Below are 25535 nucleotides of genomic sequence, written 5' to 3' on the forward strand. Positions count from 1 at the left end.
TATACATTTCTGTGGACTAACTTTTCCTCATGCTATTGTAGCCTCTTATGTTGTCTTCTTTGCATAATATACATATTTTAAAAGTCAACTCATCCTTTTTTTCGACATTGGATGGTGTATTAGTAAGGGTTTTCCAGAGAATCCTGATCAATAAGGGGTGTGTGTGTGTGTGTGTGTTTATGTGTATTGAGAGAGAGAGAGAGGGAATATTTAAGGAATTTACTCACATGAGTATGGAGGCTGGTATACTCAGGGCAGGCCACCAGGCCAGAGACCTGGGAGGAACCCCAGTCTTTTCTCTTATGGCCTCAACTGATCGGACGAGGCCCACCCACATTATGGAGGGTAATCTGCTTTACTTGAAGTCTACAATTTAAGTGTTAATCACATTTAAACAATATCTTTACAGCAATATCTAGATATGTTTGATCAAACAATTGGGTACCATAGCCCAGCCAAATTGATTAAACACATAAAATTAACCATCACAGATAGGGATAAAATATATAATAGAATTTTTAAAAATTGGGCATAAGCGTTATTTGTCTTTTTTTAGTGACTTGAGTACACATGGAAAAAGTTTCCAGTTCCCTCCTACCTCCTCATCTAGGTTCTAATCTCATGTTGTCATTATTTCGTCAGCTGGGGCTGTCTTCCAAAGCAGGGTTGGTTAAATGGCATAGAGTCTGCATTGTGTGTGGATGTGTTGAATGTGTGAATGCACTGACCTGCCAACATACCCTGATACATGTCAGTGTTATACAAAGTTCTGCCAGTGCCTTGGTAAACAGCCATTTTTGTGGACAAACATGGTGAGGTGTATATGATTTCACCAATTATTACCATTCCCAATTAGACAGGGCCCAGGTGTGTGTTAATAAAACATTAGCTCACTCTCTCTGTAACCTTAACAGCCCTACCTGACGTGATTCTAGGGATTTCATGTGTTTGATATTGTTCAATTGGTTATATTGCTGCTGTTCTATTCTGAAACGTCTTCAAACATCCGGAGACCTACCTTCCTTTTCTGAGGAAACACTCCAGTTGTTCACGAATGTAACTCATTGTCACCAGTGGCTCTTACCTTATCTTTTTATCTTTGGTAGGCTGGCGGTTACTTTGGATGCAGACCCCTTCGCTATTGGAGAAAGAAGCCTGACAACTGCACTCTCTCTTATCTCAAGGTAAGAATCAAGCAATTACAGACAACCCTCAGCTTTTCATTTGGAAGCTCTGGGTTAGGTCATCACTCTCTAACATCTTGGGACTCTATCTTTAGTCCATCTCCTTGGTGGTGTGCTAGGGTTTCCATCCCATCCTAACCCTTTGCTGCTCAGTGCAGTCCTAGCATTTCGAGCCTGGCTTCTCCCTCAGTTATGTTTCCATTGCATTCAGAAGGGAGTCCCCATGCCAGGGACTCTGCTTCCCACATATTACACTAATTTAGCCAGTTAAAAGAGGACCTTCTAGAGTAATTGTCCTGGTCATGGGGGTGGGATATGTGGGGAGTGGGAAGCAATGCTCAAAAGTGCCTATATCAACTGAAATATGTTGCTAATTTGACTTAGTGGAGGTGATGATTATTGACATTTGTAATTACAGGACATTTAAATGTTAAGGATTCGAAAATATTTCCTGATCCAAAATAGGATGAGAGTGTTACTCTAACAGAGGAAAGGCAACAGCATCGGTGTGGGCCCCTTTAAAGTTGTGTTTTACTGATGACTGCTTTTTACTTCATTTTGCCGTTTTCGTTTAGATGTGGTGCTTAATACCCAGGCTGACTAGGTTCAGTTGTTAGGCCCCTTTTCATTTTCCCAGGGAAAAAGCTGAATCTGAGGTCTGGTTTTCTGAGATCAGGCTGCCAAAGCCACGAATGTCTTTTTGAGGCTTCAGGGACCTGAGCTTGGACTGCTGAGTAATCTCCCTGGCGTGGGCTCTCAGCTTCCAGCCCAGAGGCTCTCTTCCTTGCAAACAGACCTCCCACCTTGAAACTGACAGATAAGGGAGGCAGCCTCCAAAGGAAGTCATCTGAGATTGTGAGGTGATGGGACCAGGGCCATGTTTACCTTTCTGTTTCTTGTCCAAAGAGCAGATTGAATTATTAGCCTCATGTTTATTAATGTTAATTATATGTTTCAAGTACAAAGCAGAATTCTGTAGACTATATACTGAGATGCTTTACCATTTTTTTTTTTAATTGACATGCTGGTATGTTTGTTCCAGATATTTTTCTAGGTATATTTGTTTTTATACCGTTGTGCCCAGATGTGTACATATATAATTGTGGATCCTGTTATTTAATTGACCATTGTAATATCTAAGTTATTAACAACTCTGAATTTAATCTTGAAATTAAGCAAAAGTAGAGACAGTGACTCATCAGTGATTTAACACACACACACACAAAGCTCAGAGATACATTTCCATCATTAACATTTCTTCACAGTGTGCTCATAAGTACTTTTTAACCTGTGGGATCTAGTATAATTAAATTTTTTAAAATGCGTTCATTTTAATTGGTTTCAAGTATACAGTACATTGGTTAGACATTTATATAATTTATAAAAACAGTCCTCTTAATTGTTCCTTCTCTTCTCTGGTTTTTCACCTAGCCAATGTATTAATGCTAACTGCCTTACCTATGCCATGCTTCCCCTCCCTGTGATCATCTATCAACTACTAATTTGTACTTCTTTAACCCTTCACCCCATTCTCCCAGCCCCTCAACCTCCTTTCCCTCTGTCCATCACCAAATTGTCTACTATATTTGTGAGTCTGCTTTTAATTCGTTTGTTCTTTTTGTTCCTTAGATTCTGCATATAAGTGAAATCATATGATATTTATCTTTCTCTGTCTGACTTATTTCACTCAGCATAATAACATCTAGGTCCATCCATGTCATTGTAAAGCTTTACCTTTTTTAAAGGATGATATCATACTATCCTAATTAAGCCCAAGAAAACAGGTTGGAATCTGTATATTATCATCACTGTTCTCCCCCAGATGATATTGGGTGGTGTGCAAGCTGTTACTTCAACTTAAGAGTCTGCTATTAATAAACTCGAAGAATATGGAGATTAGAGAAGCAACAGTCCAGCAATGAGACATATAGAGAACAATGAGTGATCTTCCAGAGCAAGGAAACTTAATGCCTTTGTAGATATAGTTTTAACCATAGCATTAGGAACATCATCATCATCATAATAATAATCATAATAATAATGATAACAATGGTAATGAAAAATAATAACTAATTCTTACCATCTTTGTCACTACCATCATGACAGCTAACATTTATTGGCTCCTATTTTCTGCCAGGCACTAGACTAAGCATTTTATTTGCATTATTCTCTCTTATTAATGAGGAAGGTCCTATTAATATCCACCTTTTACAGTTGAGGAAACTGTATAAAGAGATTGGGTAAGTTGCCTAAAATTAGATGACCAAGCTAAAAAGTCGCAGAATGGAGTTATAACTGACTGAGCAGCACAAAACAGGGTTTGACCGTGCTGCAGTTTTGACCCACATGTAGGCATTTATGCCTGGCATTCCACTCGACTTTCACACTTGTCCCTGCTCACATGCCCTTTGCCCTCTGATCACCTATCATTGACATTTTGTCTTTTCTGCACTGATGTACTCAAAACATTAAAAAATATATAAGTAGTTCAAGATCATGAAAGCATGTTTGGCTTATAGAGAATATAGAGAAAATAACGAAGACTGAAAATCACTTAGTTTTAAAACATGACTACTCTACAGTCATGAGCATACAGTGTGTTTTGCGATTGCTTGTTCCCTTGTGTATAGTTTGTTCACATAGTTACTATGTATTTATGTTTTGAATTTTAAATTTAACATGTACTTTCTTGTTCCTTTGCTGTCATAAGCCAGTTTTAATGGCTGCTGTATGTGGTTAGAGGGCTCTTAAGTTTATTCCACAGAGGTTGTATCCTTGAGTTGCTCCCATGTGACAAGTGCAGAGCTTCTGCTCACCGTATTGAATAGCCAAGTTCTGTCTGCTGACAGATTGGCATTGTGGGATCTCTCTGCCCCCTCTCATTGTAAATACCTTGTATCTCGAGTGGGGTCTCTATGGGGTTTGGCAGTTCTGCTGGCCTGGAGCCAAGTAGACCCAAATTTGGCTCTGCACTAAAACTAGCTGCAAGTCTTTGGATAAATTACTTAATTTTAGTATCTTAATCTATGGACCACTTACATCTAGTCAGCTCTGTAATTCCAGGAGTTTTCTGAACTTTCTTGATTTATAACTTTATCAGTTCCGATTGATGCAACAACTTTGGCAGGGCTCGGTTGGGTTACTCTGGGTTGCTTCAAGCAGAAAATTTTGTCTTTCAAGATGACCAGACCTGTAAACTCTTAGAAGGTGAAGTGTGTCAACTACCTTTATATAACTTTTGCCATTTCCACTCTGTGCACCCCACCAACTTTCTCCACATGCTTACCCACAGAATAGACAGTACAACGTATGTGCTCAACAAACATGAGATGAACAAATATATTCATGGCAAATGCTACTGGCTTTTGTAAGAACCTTTAGCACTATGGTTGATCCAACTTATCAAATTAATAAGATTGTTTCATTTCGATGTGGTCACCACAGACCAGGACTTAGGCCTCCAAAATCTTTCATAATATATTTCAGAGCGATTTTCCTATCAATTCTCCCAATTGTTTACCAATTCTTCCAGCATGTTACAGATGAAAGAACACTGATCTGTGGAATTTGGTATTTTTTCCCCCTGTATTGTATGTAGTATGGGGTTTTGCTTAGGTCACACCAAAATCAAAGCTTTCAATGTAATCGTTCTCTTGCTGCGACCAGCAGAAAAAATGAAGATGTTTGGGGCTTTCTGTATTCTTGGAGCCACATATCTGGACCTTGGAGATTACATGGTTTGTTCTGACTGGCTCCTCTGATTCTCACCTGGTGATGCTGACCTTGAATTGATTTGCTCATGCCTTAAAGGTGCCTACCCACTTCATTATGTGTTCATTCATCCAAGACCATGATATGAAGCTACTTCTGAGGAGGCCAAATTGTGCCATTTTTGACCCGTATATAGTCTATCACAGACTGAAAGGAATAAAATCCTGAGTTCCCACATCAACCCCCTCTGCAAAGACCTAATTTGGCACTTATCTTGGCATAGAAAGCTTGCCTCCACCTCCCTAGATTTGATCATTAATTAGTCTTAGCTTTTCCAAAGTTAACATGCTGACTGTGGTGGCCTCACTGGGTGGCCACTAGGTGGGTGAGATGAGAGCTTGAAAGCACCATGAGGTGGTTGGTAAACCTGCTGGCAGAGAGACAAGTGGCCTGGTTTCTTGCGTGTGTGTGTGTGCGTGTGCGTGTGTGTGTGTGTGTGCGCGCACGCGCGTATGTGTTTGAAATGCTATTGATAATAGCCTCATTTGTTTAGGGCTCTATATTATCTATTCAATAATAATAAACAACCCCAAACTTGGTGGCTTAAAACAGCAACCATTTTATTTGCTCCTGGATCTGTGGATCAGCAATTGGACTAGACTCTGCTAGTCTCACCTGGGGTCACTCATTCTATAGTACTCAACCTGGAAGGTGGTTGATATAAAGGACCTCAGCAGAGATAACTCATCTCTGTCATGTGGTCTCATCCTCTAATAGGCTAGCCCAGCCTTCCTGACATGACAGAGCTGTCCAGCAAGAGTACAAGAGTGGAAGCCGCATAGTCCATTGGTCAAAAACGTCATACGGCTAGCCCATGGGGTAGGGCGGGGGGTTGGTGTTGAAAATAGACTCCATCTGTTAATGGAATTGCTGCAGAGAATTCATGGCCATTGAAAATTTATCATAAGCTCTAAAGTTTGATATGAAAGCCATCTGAGATTACTTTATTTAAAAATTATTTTATTTTGCCTTTAAACCATCCTGGAGTAGGAATGGTGGTGTCAGCCTATCTGAGAGAAGTCTGGAAAACAGAGGTCTTCCATAACATACCCAGGAGTATTATAATAAAGATAGTAAAAATAGACAGCAAATATTAATATTGTTCTGACTATATGCCAAGCACTGTTTTAAGTTCTTTACATATCAGAATGCGTTTGGTCATTACAAAATCTTATGAGCAGGTACTATTTTATCCCCATTTTATAGATGAGAAAACCAAGGAACAGAGTGGTTAAGTAACTTCTCCCAATATCATAATGGTACTAAATGCCAGAATTGGAATTCTTCCCAGGCAGACTGACTCCACAGTTTGTGCATTAACCTCAAATGCCTCTCAAGTTAATGGAAAGAACATCTTCCTGACTCTTAGCAGAGTTCTCTCTGCTGGGAGGTTTTGCCACAACTTCTGCATCCATAAGAACCTGCATGTTCACCCTAATGTGGTCTCCAGTTAGGAAGAGCTGAAAGTTTAAATGTAGGAGGTCGAGGATGTCAGAAGGATGTTAGTTGGCTAGTTGTGGTGTCAATCTGGACATGTATGGGCCCTACCAGCAAGGGCAGAACATGAGATTAGAGAGATCCGTGCTGCTGGCTGCCCCTCCCATTCCATCACTTCTCACCCTCCCACACCAGGAACTTCCCCAGAAAGCCAGATTTCTTGATTATCAAGCAAGAAATCCTCGAGACGCTTTCCTCATACTAGTGGAAACTGTTTTCCTTCAGTTAATCTTGAGTTTATAATCCTGTCCTACCTACATTAAGTGCTTTTTCTTTTTTGGATGCTTGCTTCCTTTTCTTCTTATTCAAACCAGCTGCTACAGTTTATTCTCTAGCATAGACCTGAAAACCTGACAGGGAGGTCTCTATAGCAGAGATTCTCCAAATAGTGCTTTACGGAAAAGCTCAGCCTGCCTTTGCAACAGAATGAAAGAAGAGAGCACAGGCAGGAAGCTGCTTTTGTTTCTGAGGCCTTGGGGCTGTTCTTGCCTGGTTATAAATGTAATTGCTTCCTGTGATGGGTCTGGTCAACAGGCCAGTACCCCTTTAGCTCCCTTCTGCTTGGTCAACCAGGACTATTAAAGCCTGCACTTTTGTTTTTCAATAGACTTGGTTAATCAACATTAGCTTTCCTTTGGCTGTGGCTATTTGGGAGTGGGGGTGGGGCTGGCCATGCCCAAGAGAAGGACATGAGACATTGTGTGGAGGAGGAAAGCCAACTGAGAGGCAGCTTGACCTCTGGGACAGTGGTGAGCCGGATGATTTTATAAGCTTAGAAAACGGGGTTCCAGAGTGCACGCAATGGCCCTCATGCTTCCTGAAGAGGGTGTTTGTTTACATTATCCTCATAGAAGATGGTTCAAACATGGTTATTTCCTTGAATTTTGCTGCAGTTTAGACTCACCCTACGTTGTTGGGTTTCACTGTTTCCCTTTCTTGCTGGTTTTATGACGAATGTTGTAGTAAGACAATAACCAAAAGTTTATGTAAGCCCCTCCTTTTATTTTTTTCCTAGCATTGAAGACGATTGCTTAACAATAAACACAAAAAAGGAGTTAAAAAAAAAGAGAATTCTGCTCTAGGCTGACTGTTGGCAAGAAAGGTTGAGCTGGGGAAGGCATATTAAATGGTTAGAATGCATATTTACACATCTGCACATGCAGCCATCAGCTTTTAATCCCCCAGCAATGGGTACTTTTGCAACTTTCTTATAATCCTCAGTGGCATTTCCTTGAAAGGTTGTTTTCAAAAGTCCAACCAAAGCACAGCATTTCAAATTTAACCTTAGATGCTCTTGAAATTTTATCTTCAGTAAGTCTTTCTAGAATAGAGAGGAAAACTTCTGTGTCTAAACACAACAAGCCCATGCACAATTCAGCTGTTCACACCACGATCACTTTCCATGTTTAACCTATGCACATTTGAGTCCTGTCTACTTATTAGCTGTGTTTCCGCCCTGTTCTCTAAGTGTGGGTCTGTGCTAGGATAAAAAGGGCAAAGGTGGTTACTCTAGGATGTTAGATCTGTGTTGGCCACGCACTGCGACACCACCAGATGAACAGCGAATAAATGTGCTTGGACAGTAATATCACCTGCAGCACACACTCTGATCATAGGGGTCTATCTTCTCTTTTTAAATTTTAGGCATACTTTCATCAGGTGTGTGGGCAAGGCTTTTTACTCATGTTTACTTTGGAACCTCAGCAATTTATCCAATCAGATTATTGCCAAAATCATACATGGTGTAAACTCATTTAGCTGTCATCTAACAGAACTGTAATATGAGGCAATAATATAGGATGATTATTTGCTATCTATTAAATCAGTTTGTTTTCTATATTTTTAGTAGCACTGCATTTGTAATTAAACAGTATTTTTAATTTTTTATTGAAATATATATTTGACATGTAACAGCATAAATTTGAGGTATGCAATGTGTTGATTTGATACATTTATGTATTGTAATTTAATTACCATTTTAGAGATAGCACCTCTATCACATTATATAATTATCATTTCTTTTTTGTGGTGGGAATAAAGATCTAGTCCCTCAACAAGTTTGATGATGATAATATAGTAGTGTCATCTATATTTATTATACTGCTCTAGATCTCCAGAACTTATTTGTCTGCTAGTTGCAGGGAAACGGTATTTTAATATATCTCCACCAAAAGTTTAAATTAGAGTGATGTAAAATAGTGGGAGATTCATATTAATTAGGAAATGAGAATCTCTAATGCATTCATATGACTCTGAAAGAGAGAGACTGGTTATGACTCTCTGAAAGAGAAAAATTTTCAAATTTCAAGTCTTTAAAATCAACCGCCATAGTCTTTAACTTTCACTTGTTGACATATGTGCTTACCCTTTTAGAATAAGACATTGTATTAGTTTTATAGAATTCCTAAAATGACCTAGGCAGAGGCCAAGAACGGAGAACCAGGCGGTGTTCCTATAGGATTTCTCTCCACCAAATTAACAAATGTCCCCTCTCAACCACTTCTCCTTTATCTCGTAGATCCCTGTTATCACCAGAGGCTGAATGGATAGTTCTGTCTTTAGCTTTCCTTGAACTGTGAGCCGAAATGAAGATTTTAAATATAGAGTTTTAAGATCTTAGGGGAGAAAGTGACATTGATTTATTTGTTTTGTTCTCGGCCCACCTGAGGAACCTGTCCTGTCAGGTAATGAACAACTGCTTTTATCCTAACTAGTGACTTCAAGAGAATAATTACTCATCTCGTCATTACCGTTTCCCCTGAGTCATCCAGGCTGGCTCAGATTGGTTTCAACTGAATAGGCAATGGACTCTAGGGCCAAGGTTCCTGTTTAGTAATGTGAATTATATAAACATGTCTTAGACATGGAGCCATGGCTCATCCTGGAAAGATATTTCATAGGTCCAGATTTTCAGCCATGTGTATTCAGTGGGGAACTTTGTAAAGCCCCTTTAAGGCCCTGTTCTTGTGATGGTGTGGAAAGCCTTGATATTAAAACATGTGCCGGTCATAGGTGATTACTATAGAAAGGCAACTAGGATTGCTTTCATTTACGAATACTACTTGTTCTCTATCATGTCACTGTCCTCAGTAAGATTCTTGGGTCCTATTGCATATGATTTGGATGACAAATATGAGACCGAATTGTCCTGCATCAAAATTGAATGTATGAGTAGTGGTAGAGATCAATGTTGACTGGCACGTGTGTTTAGTTCTAATTCATTCCAAAGTTCAATTTATTTCCAAGTTCTTTATGTTTTTATTTATTTCAGATTTAGAGAAACTTAGATTTGGGTGGGAGCTGTCTTTTGAGATTTAGTTGAGCCATCACATCTTCATGGGAGAGCTTGACATGTAGAAAATAAAAAGAAAATATTCAAAGCAAAATGCTGGATGCAAGTTTGTGGGTTAGTTGAAAATCCTACCTCTTTTACAAATTCTTAACTAATCCTTCCTGGGTTTAAATAGAATAAACAGTTGCTTTCATAACAGCTACTCTATCACCTTTCTCTATCTTCAGGCACTTGAAATACATCATTAAACAACATCGGCATTAATCCAAGGCCCTTTAGACTGTAGACTGAGCTCCTTGGGGCAGGAAACTGGCTTTCTTCATCTTGAATTCAGAAGACTAAGAAAAATAAGAATAAAAACATACACACATAAAATCTATTTTCTAGGCAGGTATGTATGAAATAACCAGTAACCATGAAAATAAAACAAGTTGTGATCCTGAAGCGTGGGCACTTTGATGGCACGTCCTGTAGGACCCATGCTAGATGGAAACCTGGATATTGGGAGAGCTGCTCTGGGAGTCCTGGATGGAGGCTGCCTGGGCAGGTAATACTGTGTGCCCTGTGGACAGCTGACTTTACCATTGCCCATGATTCCTGTGTTGAAATAGGAAGGCTCAGCCCAGACAAATGCTAAGGAAACAAAACCAACTCTTTTATTACTGTCTACAACATTTATAGCCAGGTCCTACTCAATGCCCTTATCCTTGAGGCATTCTGACAGTCATTTTAATGATTTATTTTCTTTTTCACAACCTAAAACAAATAAAATATTTTATCGCCTTTTGGGTAGACTCAATGTCTTTCTCTTCGTTTCATCACTTTCTGGGTCTATAAAATTCCCCTTACCTTTCAGTTTTTATAACTCAAAGATAGGAATTTTGTTTTTCTCATTCTTTATGTGAAGGTGTTTTTTTTTGGGTTTTTTTGGGGGGGTTTTTTTTTTAGTCTGTGATTTTTTTGTCCTGTACCCCAGCCTTTTTATGTTGTGGTGGTGGTGGTGGTAGCGGGAAGACAGTGGGAGAGGGAAAAGGGGACTCAAGAAAGGCCACATGTTTCCAGTAACACAGATCATAGGTAAAGATTTTAAATAAGGAAAATATTTTTTCAATGCTGTTTCCACTATTTAGAGCTATGAGAACATCGGAGCCACTGAGAGTGAAGAAGAAGTGGTTGTGCTGTATTCTGTATTGAAATTTGCTCCATAGTTTCCTTCCCGGGATCTGCACTAAAAACCAATGACCTGTGTGAGAACCCACAGCGTTGTGATTACTCCTCTCCATTCTGACTTGTATGTCTTTGCCCCAAGCTCCTTGCTTTATAGCTCACAGGCTCATTTTTTTCCCACTCGTTGCCCTTTTTGCTTATATTTGCTTCATTTTCAATATGCCTGCTTATGTTGAAGTGTCAACAGCATGCCACTAACTCAGACATGTCGTCATGAGCCACAAAAGCTCCTCACCACGTGTGGCTTTGTCAGGGCAAAACTCTTCCGAGATAGGCGACTTCAAGTCTGAATTGATGCAGCATGCAACTGTGTCAAGTTCAGTGGTGCAACTGAATGATTTGAGATGTCTACTTCCTGCCCCTCTGGTCCCTCCACCATCAGCTCCAACGAAGAGCATAGAATCGAAAGGGGCTTTAGGGTCCTTTCCTTCAAGGATCCTGGTCTCCAAGTGTAGAAATCCATTTGATGGGTTGCTCACCCATCCTCTACTTAACTAATTTCATCACTCTCAGGCAGCCCATTCTCTGCCTAGGCATTTCAAAATGACCCCAAATGGATCACTCTGCAACTTTTCTGAATTCATCTTCTAAAGTAACTTTTTCCTCTCCAACTATTTGAAAAGTTATCACTCAAAGTTTAACTCTCAGTTTTCTTCCTTTTTCCACCAGTTTTCATTTCTCTGGGCAAACAAGTATAGATCTCACAAATATTATAATTAAGGCCAAGTTTTTAAACCTCTCACTATCCTGGAGAGATGGTTCTGTAGGCTTCCTAATTATAAATGAATGCTAAATTTCAATGGTGATCAGATTTGTGAAAAGGAATTTTGTTTGATCCAGATGTTGTAATCTAAAGATGAGGCTCTGTTGTGCATTAGCTTCTTTAAGCAGCAGACCTGTGGCTTGCACTTGGTCATGTTAACCACAGTTGACCCTCAAACAAAGCAGGGGTTGGGGATGGTGACCCCCTGTGCAGTTGAGAATCTGTGTATAACTTTTGATTTCCCCCAAACAATAGCCTATTTTGACCATAAATCTTAGCAATAACATAAATATCAATCAACACATATTTTGCATATTATCTGTATTATATACTGTATTTTATGATAAAGCAAGCTAGAGAAAACATTATTAAAATCATAAGGAAGAGAAAATATATTAACAGTATTCCTTGAAAAAAATTTGTGTATAAGTGGATCCATGTCATTCAAACCCGTGTTATTCGAGGGCCAACTACTGACATTTTTGCTCTCACCTTAACCGTTGACTCACAGGCTGCCAAACTATGTCTACATTTTGGCTTTGGTGGGGGCATTCAGGTTAATCAGGTAACTATAGGCAGTTGGCAGGACTTGTCTGTTAGCCACCTATATCCTAGCATGACAGCTACCCCATAGATTCTACAGAAAGCAGGCAGTGGTACTACGACCGTGAGAGATGTCACATGCATCCACATAGGATGGATATCTGACAGACTTTAAAATTAGGGTAGCACCTATGCTTTCAACCAATAACAACTCTACTAAAAAGAGACCTTCCCCATGCACACGCCCACTATCCCCCTGCCCTAAAACGTCCAAGCATTCTTACTTTGAAATGTCTAATCTGCTTTCATCCTTAGTTGAATTGTTTGGGGATATTTGAAGTAGATCGATTCAGCTGTGTTTGCATTTTCTAGAACATGAAAAATGATGTTTCAGTTATTACATGTGGAGAGACGAGGAACCAGATGTACAGCCCGGATTTTTAGATTGCAGGTGGAACTGGCAGCATCAGTAGCCAGAGAAACGGCCTCCAAGCATGTGAGCTGAGTCAATTTGATCCGTGCCACATGGACAGTATAAATCTGGAACACCACAACGGCAGATTTCTTCAAATGCATTTCCAACCACTCATTTGGTGGAAAAACTTTATTTTTCCACTGTTGGACCTCTCTTTCCATCTAATGTGTAGCCAATTGGCTAAGAGAGTAACACAAAGCTGGCCAGGATTCTGTTTTTAGTGTTTTGGCAGGAAAGAGAGGTTTGTTATAATTGGTAACTTCGCAGTTCTTCCATCTGGCCATTTCCTCCTATCCCTTATTTCCCTTCACCTTATTTCTTTGGGGGGCAGTAATGTTGCTTTTTATTTAGAAAGTGGATGTAAATGGCCAATGGTGACAAAAGAGCTCACGCATTGCTTTTTGGTTTAGAGGGTGGACTTTTGGGGAGTCGCCAGTAGGAGGCTTTGCAAGGGAGTGGGAGAGATGGCTGATGCTCTGTGAACAAATCTCATACCTGCTGGGCACTTCATTGTGCATTTCCTGCAATGAGCAGCTTCAGCAAGCTGTACAGAGAGCCTGTTCATAGAGCTGAGGGCGGTTTAGCTAAATCTTCCCCAACCTCCCGCCCCCCTGAACAAGAAAGCTCAGTGTCAGCTTTTTACACTACATGGCCCTATCTCCTTCCTCCACAGGTTTCTTTGCCACAATTGAAAGTGAAAAAAACTGGAAGGGAGCTAACATTTATTGAGTGCTTCCTGTAGGCTAGGGCTTATGGAACATAGTTTATACTTAATTCATTTAATCCTCACTGTTTCTTTTCATTCACTTCTTACCACAGCCCTGAACTTTAAATTTTCTTGTTCTGATTTATAGATGAGGAAACTGAGACTCTAAGAAGTTAAGCAACTTAGGCTAACCAGTTCCCAACAGGGACGATCAGAGCTTAAGTTCAGGATCTGAACAAGGTTTTCTTGACTCCAGTTAAATCCAGGATACACTAAACCTTGAGAATAACCTGTGTTCCACTGGGGGCTGGAGCTTTAACTACTCAGGCTGAGAAGCAATTAGGCTTCTTGCAGCACAGCCTTTTTATGTGGAATGCAACATGTAGACAGACAATGGTTCATTGTTCTTTCCTTTATTGCCGTCAAATGATGTCAGAGCTGTATTGAAATTTTAAAATATTATAAAGTCAGCATCTTTTCACCACTGTGATCTAGAAGTCAGTGCAAAATTAACTCAAAATCAGTTTTCTATCATTTTACCCTCTCCCGCCCCTCCCAAATGAGACTAAACAGTGCTACTGATATGCCCTGTCCTTTTAGTACATGGCAGACAACTAAAGTGAGTAAAATTTGAGCAGAGTCTGTCAAATTTAAAGAACTCTGCATTTTTAGCAACTTCAGACAGACACTGGCAGCTAACTTACCTTGCTTTTGAAATTTTATTTTCCTTTAAACTTGAGAAATGCCTTTAATACTTTCCTCCTGATACTAATGCATTACAGCCATGGTCTTCTAAGCCAAACCTCTGTTTTATGAGGTCCTGATTCATCGGGCAAGGCAGTAGCAGGTACCGACATTATATGCTGTTATATAAGTGAAACCAGTGGATTTCATGGTTCTCTGCTTCTGGGTCATAATTCTTTGGTAACAGTGAGAATTCCAAACCTGGTGGTGTACATTCTTTTCTTTCTTAACAAATAGTGTATCCCTGCACTTAAGCTAGCCAGTAGGTCTTGTCAATAAATCCATCAAAGGTGAGGCCAGTCTGCACAAAGCACACTTTACATCTCCCCCAGTGGAATGAAAGGCAGCGCTTTAGAGCTTGGTGGGACGGAAATTACTTTTCTTATCCAGCTCAAGGATAAAAGTGTACATCTATCGGATTGTATTCTTGTCTGGCTACTACAGTGGCCAAGGGATTACTTGTTTCTTCATTAGCCACTTTGTAAATATCCAAGTTTGGGGGAGAGGAAAGAAACTTCCAGCTATACCCAGTGATTTCAGGATCACTGACCAGTGGCAGGCTAGAGAGCAGTGTATGCTGGGAGGCCTGATTTCCTTTCCCACAGTGATGTTAAAGGCTGTCGTTCCAGAAGAATCAAAGGGGAAGTTTGTGCATCTAGTTACCAGACCAGGGACCAATTTCTCCTGGTATAATTATGGATCTTCAATGGGGATTAGAAAGTGCTGCAATTATGCAGATGACTTTCAAAGGCAAAACGAGATATTTTACCTCTCAAACCAATCTCAGTAACTCGGAGCAGCTAGCTGACAGTGCCAATAACTATTGTAAAATCTAGAGCTTTGCTATTGGTGAATTGCTCATGAAGCACAGAAAGCTGCATAACTTACTATAAGGAGATTTTATATTTCTGACAGGGGGTGATTTAGGAAAAAAAAAAAAGGCTCTATTGCTCAGATCAGCACATATGCCACAGACATAATTTTTTCTCCCAGATTTCTAACTGGGATATATTACTGTCTGCAGTATTGGTGAATGCTGGAAAGGTCATTCTGGTTTGTTATTTTTTAAACGAGGCATTCTGAAGATGGGGGAGTTAATCAGTTCACAGAGAGCTGTTGATAATTCATAACTTACAGCCCCTTTTGGAAAGGTCTCTTGCCACTAATGTCACCGTAAGCAAAGTCACAATCTTCTTAGAATTCTCCATCTTGAAATGGTCACATGCAGTCCTGTTGTACTGTTGGTTTATATATCATCTGTATTCACTCCAGTTTTCCTAAATTTATAACCAGTAGCATACTTAGTTTAGGAGTTCTTATAGTTAGATTGGATAATTCCCAAAACTGGTAAGAAATCTCTCAAGCTCAGTTAAAATGGAAGCAGCTGTATCTTCAGTAGAAGTTTTCTACGAAATTCTATCACTTTTGTTTGTTTTTCTTAACAATAAGAAATAAAAAGGAAATATTAGAATTGGAAAGTCTGTCCCTTTGTAACTAGCAGGAAGGTGGGTTCTGGTCTGGGAAGATTTAATCAGTTTTGCTGTCAAAGAAGAAAAATGCTCTAGCTTCGAGAAAGACACTTTGTTCGATAAACACGGTTAAGGTGATGGTAGGCCCTGTGTGAAAAAGTGAAAGGAATACTTTTTTATGATTGGAATACAAAAGGACAGATTTACTAGGTGCTCTGCTGGGCTTTCTCCCACTAAAATTCCAGATTCAGCGGACACTGCAATAGCAGGTACAATGTTATATGCTGTTGTATAAGTGAAACCAGCAGGTTTAATGATTCTCTGCTTCTGGATCATAATTCTTTGGTAACAGTAATAATTCCAAAGCTGTAGTACTTCTTTATCTTCCTCAAGGCACCACACATCCTTTTCTTAAGATGTGTTTTGTTTGTTTGTTTGTTTTGTTGTGGTGGTGGGTTGGTGGTTTTTTGTTTTTGGTTTTATTTTGGCCTTAGTGTTAGTCTCTGAAATGAGAATAAAGTGAGAAAAAAAAAGAAATAAGTGTCAAAATATGAGCAAGTTAGAGAAACGTATTAACTAGGTCCTTTTCTTATTAGAAGCACTGTAAGTTTCATTTGTTGGCAGGTGGCTTAACACTGAAACTTGGCTACCTGGGCATGTACTGCTCCTGCTGCTCTGAGGCCCAGCCAGGCTGCATGTGTGTGGGGCCTGCATCTCTAGCCCATCCCTGCCTCCTGTGCTGATCTGCTTAGGGCACCAGGACCGGCTCTGCCACAGGCGAATAAAGAGCCTACAGGGAATCCTGGCCTGGGAACTTCAAAGGACATTAAATGATTTTTGTTTTTTAGATCTCATTTGCCCAAATTTCACTCCCCCCAACTTTATCGAGGTAAAATTAATTTAAAAGTTGACAAAATTGTATTAATGTGTACAACGTAATGATTTGATATATGTATATATTGTAACATGATTACCACAATGAAGTTAATTAACATCTCTATCACCTCACATACTTACCTTTTTCTTGTGATGAGAACTCTTAAAATCTGGGTTTTTTTTTTTAGCAAATTTCAAGTCTATAATACAGTGTTTCTGATTATAGTTACCATGCTGTACATCAGATCTTCAGAACTTATAACCGAAAATTTGAGTCCTTTAACCAGCATCACATCATTCTCCCTACTCCCTGATCCCTGGCAACCACCATTCTACTCTCTGGTTCTATGATTTTGACTTTTTTAGATTCTATACATAAGCGAGATTGTACTATGTTTGCCTTCCTCTGTGTGGCTTATTTCACTTTTCAGGTCTATAATACAGTGTTTTTGATTATAGTTACCATGCTGTACATCAGATCCTCAGAACTTATAACCAAAAATTTGTGTGCTTTAACCAGCATCGCATCATTCTCCCTACTCCCCAATCCCTGGCAACCACTCTCTGGTTCTATGATTTTGACTTTTTTTAGATTCTATATATAAGTGAGATTGTGCTATGTTTGCCTTCCTCTGTGTGGCTTATTTCACTTATCGTAATATCCTCAAGATCTGTCCATGTCACAAATGGCAAGATTTCTGTTATTTTTATGGCTGAATAATATTCTACATGTATCTATCAAGAAATTATATACCACATTTTAAAAATTCATTCATCCATTCATGGACACTTAGGTCATTTCCATATCTTGGCTATTGTGAATGATGCTACAATGAACATGGGGGTGTAGATAGCTCTTGGAGATAATGATTTCATTTCCTTAAAATTTATACCCAGAAGTAAAGTTGCTGGATCATACGGGAATTCTATTATTATTATTATTTTTTTTTTTTGAGGAACCTCTATACTATTGTATTACATAGTGGCTGCACCAATTTACATTCCCACCAACAGTTTTTCTCCATATCCTTGCCACCATACATCTTTTGTGTTTTTGATGACAATCATTCTGAAGGTGTGAAGTAATAGCTCATTGTGTTTTGATTTGAAATTTCCTGATGATTCATGATGTAGAGGACTTTTTCATGTACCCGTTGGCCATCTGTATGTCTTCTTTGGGAAAATGTTTATTTAGGTCCTTTGTCCATTTTTTATCATATTTTTATTTATTTATTTTTTGCTATTGAGTTGTATGAGTTCCTTATATACTTTGGATATTAACTTATTAGATATTGATTTGCAGATATTTTCTCCCATTCCATAGGTTGCCTTTTCATTTTGTTGATTATTTTTGCTGTGAAAAAGCTTTTCCAGTTCCCAATTTAAAGCAGTTGAAAATGCATCTCAAGTGGCCTCAACCCCCCGCCCTCCCCGTGACCTTGAACCAGGCACTGCACCTCTGTCTCTTTTACTTCCTCATTTGTCTGGGATTGGACTAGATCAGTGGCTTTTCAGATGTTTTAAACTATGGAACCCTTTACCCAAGTGAAATTTTGTAAATAAAAGTTACCTCAATAAAATAAAATTACCTCAATAAAAGTAATTTTACAAAATTAGACCTATTCTCATTTAAATATGGATGAAGGACCCTGACCCTACTCAAATCTTCTTCATCTGTTCAAACTCCAACAGGCCTGTGGAGCCACTTCCTACCTCAGCCTGATAACAGGCTGGCTGAGGTAGGAAGTCACCCTAAACCAAGGCCTAAAAATGAACGTAACATTACCTTTGTCAATCCCAAATTCTGGAGATAGCATATCTCACAAATTTTAAGTCAACCAACCTAAAATGGCTTAATTCATAATAAATTTTGAGACCAATCTCTTATACGCTCTGTTCCTTGTAACCAGAGTATTTTTAGTTTTGCTGTTGTTCAGTGATGTACAAATGAATGTAGGTGATGAATTCTGTAAAGCATGCCTACCTTAATATCTCAGAATTATTCCAGATCCTCCACCATCCCCTCCTGGATTTCAGAAACCCAGACTCTTTGCTCCCCACCTCCCACCCTTCTAACCCCTCTACTACATGAGCACCATACCAATTTTCTTAATCTCTGTATTGATCATGTCAGTCTCCTTCAAAAAATAGTCTCATTGTTTGAAAGACCGAAATTCAACTCTGGACTCCAACTTTCTGAAAGTTCATTGATTATTTAATTTTCCTATCAGATTCCATTTCCCACTACTTTCTAATAGTCATCCCATTTCAGTAAGTTATTCTCTCTCAATGTTCTGCTTCCAAGTCTGTGATCATGCTCTTTGCCCATGTCTCTATTTTCCTTTCCTCATGAAGACCTTATATCCTTTATAGCTCACCCTTCAAGTCCTTCCACACACCTGCTTCTCCCTTCCCAGGTACTTAGCCAGGAGGCAGCATGATGTGGCAGCAAAATTACAGGACAGGGAGACAATTCTAGGACTACTATCTTGGAATTCTGTTTATTTGCAAGGTTCCCTTGGCCAAGCCCCTTACTTCTTTGGGTCACAGTTTCCTTATCTGTAAAATGGGATTAATAATACAATATCTCCCTTGCCTGTGTGGTTATAAGAATCAAAAGAGGTATTGTATGAGAATGTACTTTATTTAATTTAAGCACTCTTCATTTTTCAGGTTTTGTTCTTAGATAGTAGGATATCATTATGAGTTATTATCATATATTAAAAACTATAGCACTCATTTTAATGATTAATTGTAGTCTGCCTGGTACTCACTATGGTCATCTCATGCATTATATGTAGTCTCACCAGATCTTTAGGTCAGAGATTCTTCTTATATTTAAAATAAAACTTCAGTAGAACTCCACAGTTGTCATCACAGTGCTGACCCTAGTAGCTACTTCAGGTGGATTTGTTTAATAGGATTTTGATCTCTGATATTTCCCAAGAACCTACTATTTTTAGTGTGTTGGAAGTAGAGGTCATTTAATTAAGAAGGATACTTGAAATTCTGGCATCCTCCTAAAGCAAGATTGAAATTTTAAATGGACGTGGAAGACTTCGGAAGCAGGGAAAATAAATTGAGTGAGATACTCTCGGAAATTAACCCAAGGTGCAACTCAGATCTAGGACCAGTTGTGATGAGTTTGGCAGTCAGTCCTCTGTCAGCATAGCCTTTAAAAAACCCTGTAGGTACTTCCATGAACAGGAAGAAAGTCCCAGTGGGTGAGGATGCCACCCAGACAATCAGAACTGAAATTCACCAAGGTAGCTGCTACAGTTCAAAATAGCAAAAGAGCCCTTTGCTGGCTTCAGGAGATTACATATTTTAACAGTCCACATGACTTTGCATTCAACTTTTACCTAGTCAAATATGTTCTCAGAAAATAGGTCCTTGTATTAAGTTATGTCCATTGTAAGAGTGAATGCTCTTAGCGCTTCAGTATGTGATACTGGAATTCACCAAGGTAGCTGCTACAGTTCAAAATAGCAAAAGAGCCCTTTGCTGGCTTCAGGAGATTACATATTTTAACAGTCCACATGACTTTGCATTCAACTTTTACCTAGTCAAATATGTTCTCAGAAAATAGGTCCTTGTATTAAGTTACGTCCATTGTAAGAGTGAATGCTCTTAGCGCTTCAGTATGTGAATGGCAAATACTTCATGTATGTGAAAATTATTTTATTTTCAATCACAGGGAAATATGCCTTTTTTTTTTTTTGATAACTAAAATGCCTTCAGGAAAGAAAGGTATGTTGCGATAAACTCTCATGAGACGGGGCAAGGTCATGCTGGGTACGTCTTACTACACTGGAGATTTAATTTGCAATCGTTAAGCTAGTGATCAGTACAACTGGTCCCCCCCACTCCTTGAAGCTTGATACTTCTAGTGTATCTTATGCTTCTGGAATAACTGAACTTTGTTGGAAAGGTGAAAGTTCTCAACCAAGAATTAGGGACTTGGGAGCTATAGCGTTTGCTGAAAATTCTCAAAGTACCAGCATACCCAGGTCCTAGTTTAGGATATGGAAACGGAGCCTCAACATGAGAGCTAATCAGTGCTGCAAATCTAAATCAAATTATCTGCACCTGCTAATTTATTCTGGAAAGTCTCAGCCAACATGCTTCCTTTTTTTTTTTTTAAGAAACAAACAAACAAACACTTTTTTTTTCTTGAGGCATTTCCTCTACTTGGCCAAACTAAAAGTTTATAGATTTGTTCTTTGAAGATTTGCTTATTTCTGGGAGCTTCCTGCATGGATTCAGCATAATTACCGGTTTCCTACACCTGCCAGCCCCAGGAATCACTAGCATTTTTAGAAAAGTAAATGTAGCAGAGTTAGTAACATTCCATAGCCCATTGTCCCTATAGCAACTGCCATGTGCTTGCCATTATACTTGGACTGCCTTCATCGCTATATTCAAATCACTTTAGGGCATGGACTATGTGTTAAGTTTTTATTTCTAGTTTTTCATATAATGCATAGTAAGTGTTCAAAGATGCTTATTAAATGAATAAAATAGATATGTATATTTCGTTTAAAAAGTTTATTTAATATTTTCTCAGCTAAGAAAAACCCCAAAGATAAAGTTGGATTGATGATGCCAAAACGTGACACTTGTAATCCAAAGCTCAGCATAATTACTTACACAAAAACAAGCCAAATACATGGACTGCATTGTGTGGCCGTGCCATAGCTGCAGGGTATCGCCAAGTTTTCTTGGACATGTCCTGCAGGGTCTGGTGACAGCTCTCCCACCTCACCTTTACGAGCTACCATTGCCAAAGAATATAGAGTTAACTAAAGCCTAAGCAGAAGTGACAGTTTTAATATACAACCACCTAGTAGGCCACATTAAGGCATTAAATTTCCGAGGTTCTGGAATTTTCCTTGAAGGATTTCGTAATCAAATCAAGCTTGTTAGAATATTGATTATTGCTGCTGCTACTGTGTTTTCCTGGTGGAAACTCTTGATTTCACGTCACTTTGACACTTCTGTATTTCAACTTCTATTTCTCTCGCTTTCTCATACAGACTTGCAACCTTTAACTGTTTAAGTCAATGGTGAGAAATCAGATAAACTTTGCTATAAAATATGTTCTAGCACTGGCCATATCTTTTCAGTGTTCTCATTTAAGCATAGTATGAGATATGTCCATCTCCTATACAAGTATTTTTTCTTATTATTAAATCCATTGTCCCATAAAGTGCTTGTTAAAAGAAAACATGACCTTACGTTCATACTTCCTTTCTTCATTCCGCAGTATTCAGCAAACATTTGGGCCCCTGCTCTGTGCCAAGCCCATTGCCAGAGATGAAAGACTACTCCTGCCTTCAGGGAGCTTGGGTGAGAGATGGAGACAGATCCCTCCCTTTGCACACATGGTCCTCTTTCCATTGAATAATCTGATGTCCTGGTCTGAATGGTAGCATGGGCTCCTGGGGCACTCAGGGATTACAGACAAGGTTTTTTCAGTGGACCGGTTAAAGAAATCTTCGAGGAGAATCGTAAGGGTCTGAAGTCTCAGACTTGAACCTGGAAACATAGCAGCAGTGGTTACAATCTGCTGACACACTGTCCTGGGACAGGGAAGGAGTGTTTTAGGCCAGCCTGCCCTCCCACCAGCAGTGCCGGAAAATATCCTTGATTAGAGCAATTAGATTTACTCCCTGAGCCAGTTCATAATTTGCTTAATCATAGTCACTTCACTGAACTATGATTTTGGTTTTAGGGCTTTTAGAGAAAAAAAAAATGCAAAGTTTGGTGAAAGGAAAGGCAGCAATTAGAGAGAGAGAGAGGGAATTCAGATGGATACTCTTCACTGACTAGTTTGCTTTTGGCAGAAAAGAAGGCAAATGATATCTATGACCAGGTGTAAATATAAGGAAGCTGATTTGGAAAATGGGTCCTTTGAGTCTTATTTGGGTGAGAATCATTGAGATCACAAAAGGAAGCAGCTGGTAAGTTCCGGAAACCTTTTTGTGTTAGCCCAGAATTTGAATAATGCACTAAATGGAGTGTAGTGCATATATTTAAATATTTATGTACAAATGGTTGGCATTTCTTAGCCTGCTCTGCCATGGTCCCATGACTTGACACAAATGCTTTTAAATGATCATTTTCTAGATGCTAGAAAGGCATCCTACAGAAGAAGATGAGAATCACAGCAAATCAAACAAAGAAAATGAAGAAGAGACTATTATAAAGAAAATATGTCCATTATAGCAAACTATATTTAGGAAGTTTTGAAGGCACTATTGTATAAGAATTAAGATGAAGGAGTTTGGAATTGGGCGAATTTAAATTCTATGTATGATTTACTAGCCTTGTAGCCTTGGATAAGTTACTTATCCTCTCTTTAAACTTCAATTCTTTATCTGTAAAATGAGGATAATAATAGTACCCATCTCGTAGGGGTGTTGTGAGAATTAAATGGATTAATGGTGCTAGGTGCCTGACACCAATAAGCCCTCAATAAAATGTTAGCTTAAAAAGGAGGTTATTCTGCACAAGGGGATGTGGAGGAAATCATTAGCAAATCATTGGAAAGAGAAGGAACTTTTTTTTTTAGGGACTGAGGCTATGGCTGTGAGCAAAGAGATGCCTGGCACATAGTAGGTACTCCATAAATATTGATTGGAAACTGAATAAATGTGTTTAGTCCATTTAGAGTATATAAATTGGGTAATTTTTTGAAATAAATTTTAAATGTACATTTTAAATGAGGGAAGTATAGGGGAAGAAATACTGGGTGAAAATTTTGAGTGTAGCAAAGGTGTATTTTTCAAATAATTAGCCAGGAAAATGTTTGTCCTCTTATTTCCCATTAAGCGCACAGAGTTTGATTCCATTTGCTTCTCTAAGATCAAATAATTCGGGGGACATTTTTGTAATGTTCTAGATGGTCTCCTCCTGGGTGCAGCGTTCTCGCTTCCTTTGCTCTCCTGTGTGCATAGTGTTAAAAAGACACACCGTAGAAGAGAGACAAGCACACATTTAAACTTCTGATTATAAAACATTGTTTTCTCCCGTTTACGTCCAGATCATGACAGTTTAATATTCCCCTTACGATGGAAAATAGAGGCTCAGAGGTTCTAGGTCCTGGAATTTCACTGCATCCCTTATTTGTTCTTTTATTTGTAAATAGGCCCTGCCCAGGGTCTCTTCTAAACCATCTTGTCAAACCGTGGGCTGGTCGGTTCCATCCTTGGCTATGTGCAGTGTCTTCCTCTGTTCCCCAGTGTTTCAAGTCCTGGCATAGAGGAGGAAAGGGATTGATGTTCTCTGCCTAACCCTAGGCTGAAGTCATTTCTCAGACATGGAACAAAACACTGCCTTTGGAGGAAGATGTACAAATTTGCTGAGGAAAGGAATGAAGTTCAGGGACCTCCTTTATGTAAATCATTCTACACTAGTGAAGTCAAAGTTATGAAAATAAATTATTTCCATTTGTACCACAGTTAGTCTAAGGAAAATGGTGACAGGATGTATTCTGTAACTTCTCCGGAGGTACCCCTGGAAGGCTGGCTCCAATGGGAGAGTTTTAAACATATCTCTGAGGTGTTACATGCAGGTAGCTAATATTTCTTGAGCTTGTCCTATCTTTGTGACATTATTCTAAATATTTGAGACATATTAACTCACTCACTTGAAGTCATTATTTTTTTTGTTATCTTTTTTTTGCAATGAGGAAACTGAAGCACAGGGAGGTTAAGTAAGTTGCTCAGTGTTGGCCCTAACTTTTAACTCAGCGATTCTGCATGTAAGGAAACTGAAATGCTGAGAAATAGTCCAGGATGGCAAATATTTAGCTCGTTCACTCAGGTAACTAGCAGAATTTCCCCCCTTGCTATATGTGCATAAGTAACCACTGCATCATTTCCTAAGGGTTGTAGCCCCTTCTCACAGATGAAGCCTTCATGCTAAGGGCTAAGGGAGAGGCTTCCCAGGCCACTGCCCCTTGTCAACTTGAAAGCCTGAAATTTGGAATCTCAGAACCTCAAGTGGAGTCACAGGAGATGTTGACTTCTCACATTTCAAAGAGCCTAACAGAAACTGTTTATTTAGGGTTAATAAAACTGTGGCTAATGAGTATATAAAAACTTTTTTTGCATTTGTCAAAATTGTATATATCATGTTAACGTAATAACTAATAATAATAATGTAAGTTATTTCATGTGGATCAGACACTTCATGGCAACTATGCATTTTTAAGCATAAAAATAGGTAATTATCTTCTCCATACAGTTTAGATAAATCCTTCTAAACATGGAGTCTGGGTCTCAAGTGGGAGCAAGATAGAAATGGACCTTGTGGATGAAAAACTTAGCATCTGTTAGTCTATGGTGTAAGAGAGATGTGTTGCTTGCTAATGGTCAATGATTATAATATACTTGAATGAATATGACACTTCTACTCTGCAAGAAGGCAGTGTTTCCTGGCTGTTTACCTTCCTTACCTACATTCTGAATCTGCTGTTATTTCAGATGACTGTAACTGTGTGCTTACTAATATCTCAAGGAACTTTACCAATTGAACTTGCAAAACGTAATTAGGATGGTGAATTGTCTCATATTCTCATCCCTACCACCAAATGATACATTACAAAGAGAAATAAAAATGCTATTTGTATCACGTGCTCTTTGGATTTTCCAAGCCCTTGATCTATTAGAGGGAACTATTGAGTTTTAACTATATAGTAAGTCAATTAACAATAAACTATAGAACCAATCGAATGCTTTGTTTTAATTTTTGAACGTTATGTATTCATATGTGTCAAAAATCAAAACAATGCAATGAGGTATATTCTGAGAAGCCTCCTTCACCCTCTGTCCCTTTATGCTATATTTTTGTGGCTGCCCCTCCACCTCTAGGTCATCATTTTCATTAGTTTCCTGTATATTGTGTATTTATGTACATATAAGTAAATACTTATAGAATTTTTAATTTCATTACCTCTCTAACACACAGAAAAGACCTATGACC

At 38.9% G+C, this 25535-nt stretch overlaps 1 protein-coding gene across 1 annotated transcript in view; it reads left to right on the forward strand.

Annotated features, from left to right (window-relative positions):
• Window positions 1–1111: 1111 nt before the first annotated feature.
• LYPD6B (LY6/PLAUR domain containing 6B) overlaps window positions 1112–25535 on the forward strand; it is a 53196-nt gene continuing 28772 nt past the window's right edge. The window contains exon 1 of the mRNA XM_006921057.3: window positions 1112–1184. The gene's annotated coding sequence lies outside the window, so the exon portion shown is untranslated. The remainder of the gene's footprint in view (window positions 1185–25535) is intronic.

This window comes from Pteropus alecto, unplaced genomic scaffold (assembly GCF_000325575.1).
Source record: "Pteropus alecto unplaced genomic scaffold, ASM32557v1 scaffold3, whole genome shotgun sequence".
Classification (NCBI taxonomy): domain Eukaryota; kingdom Metazoa; phylum Chordata; class Mammalia; order Chiroptera; family Pteropodidae; genus Pteropus; species Pteropus alecto.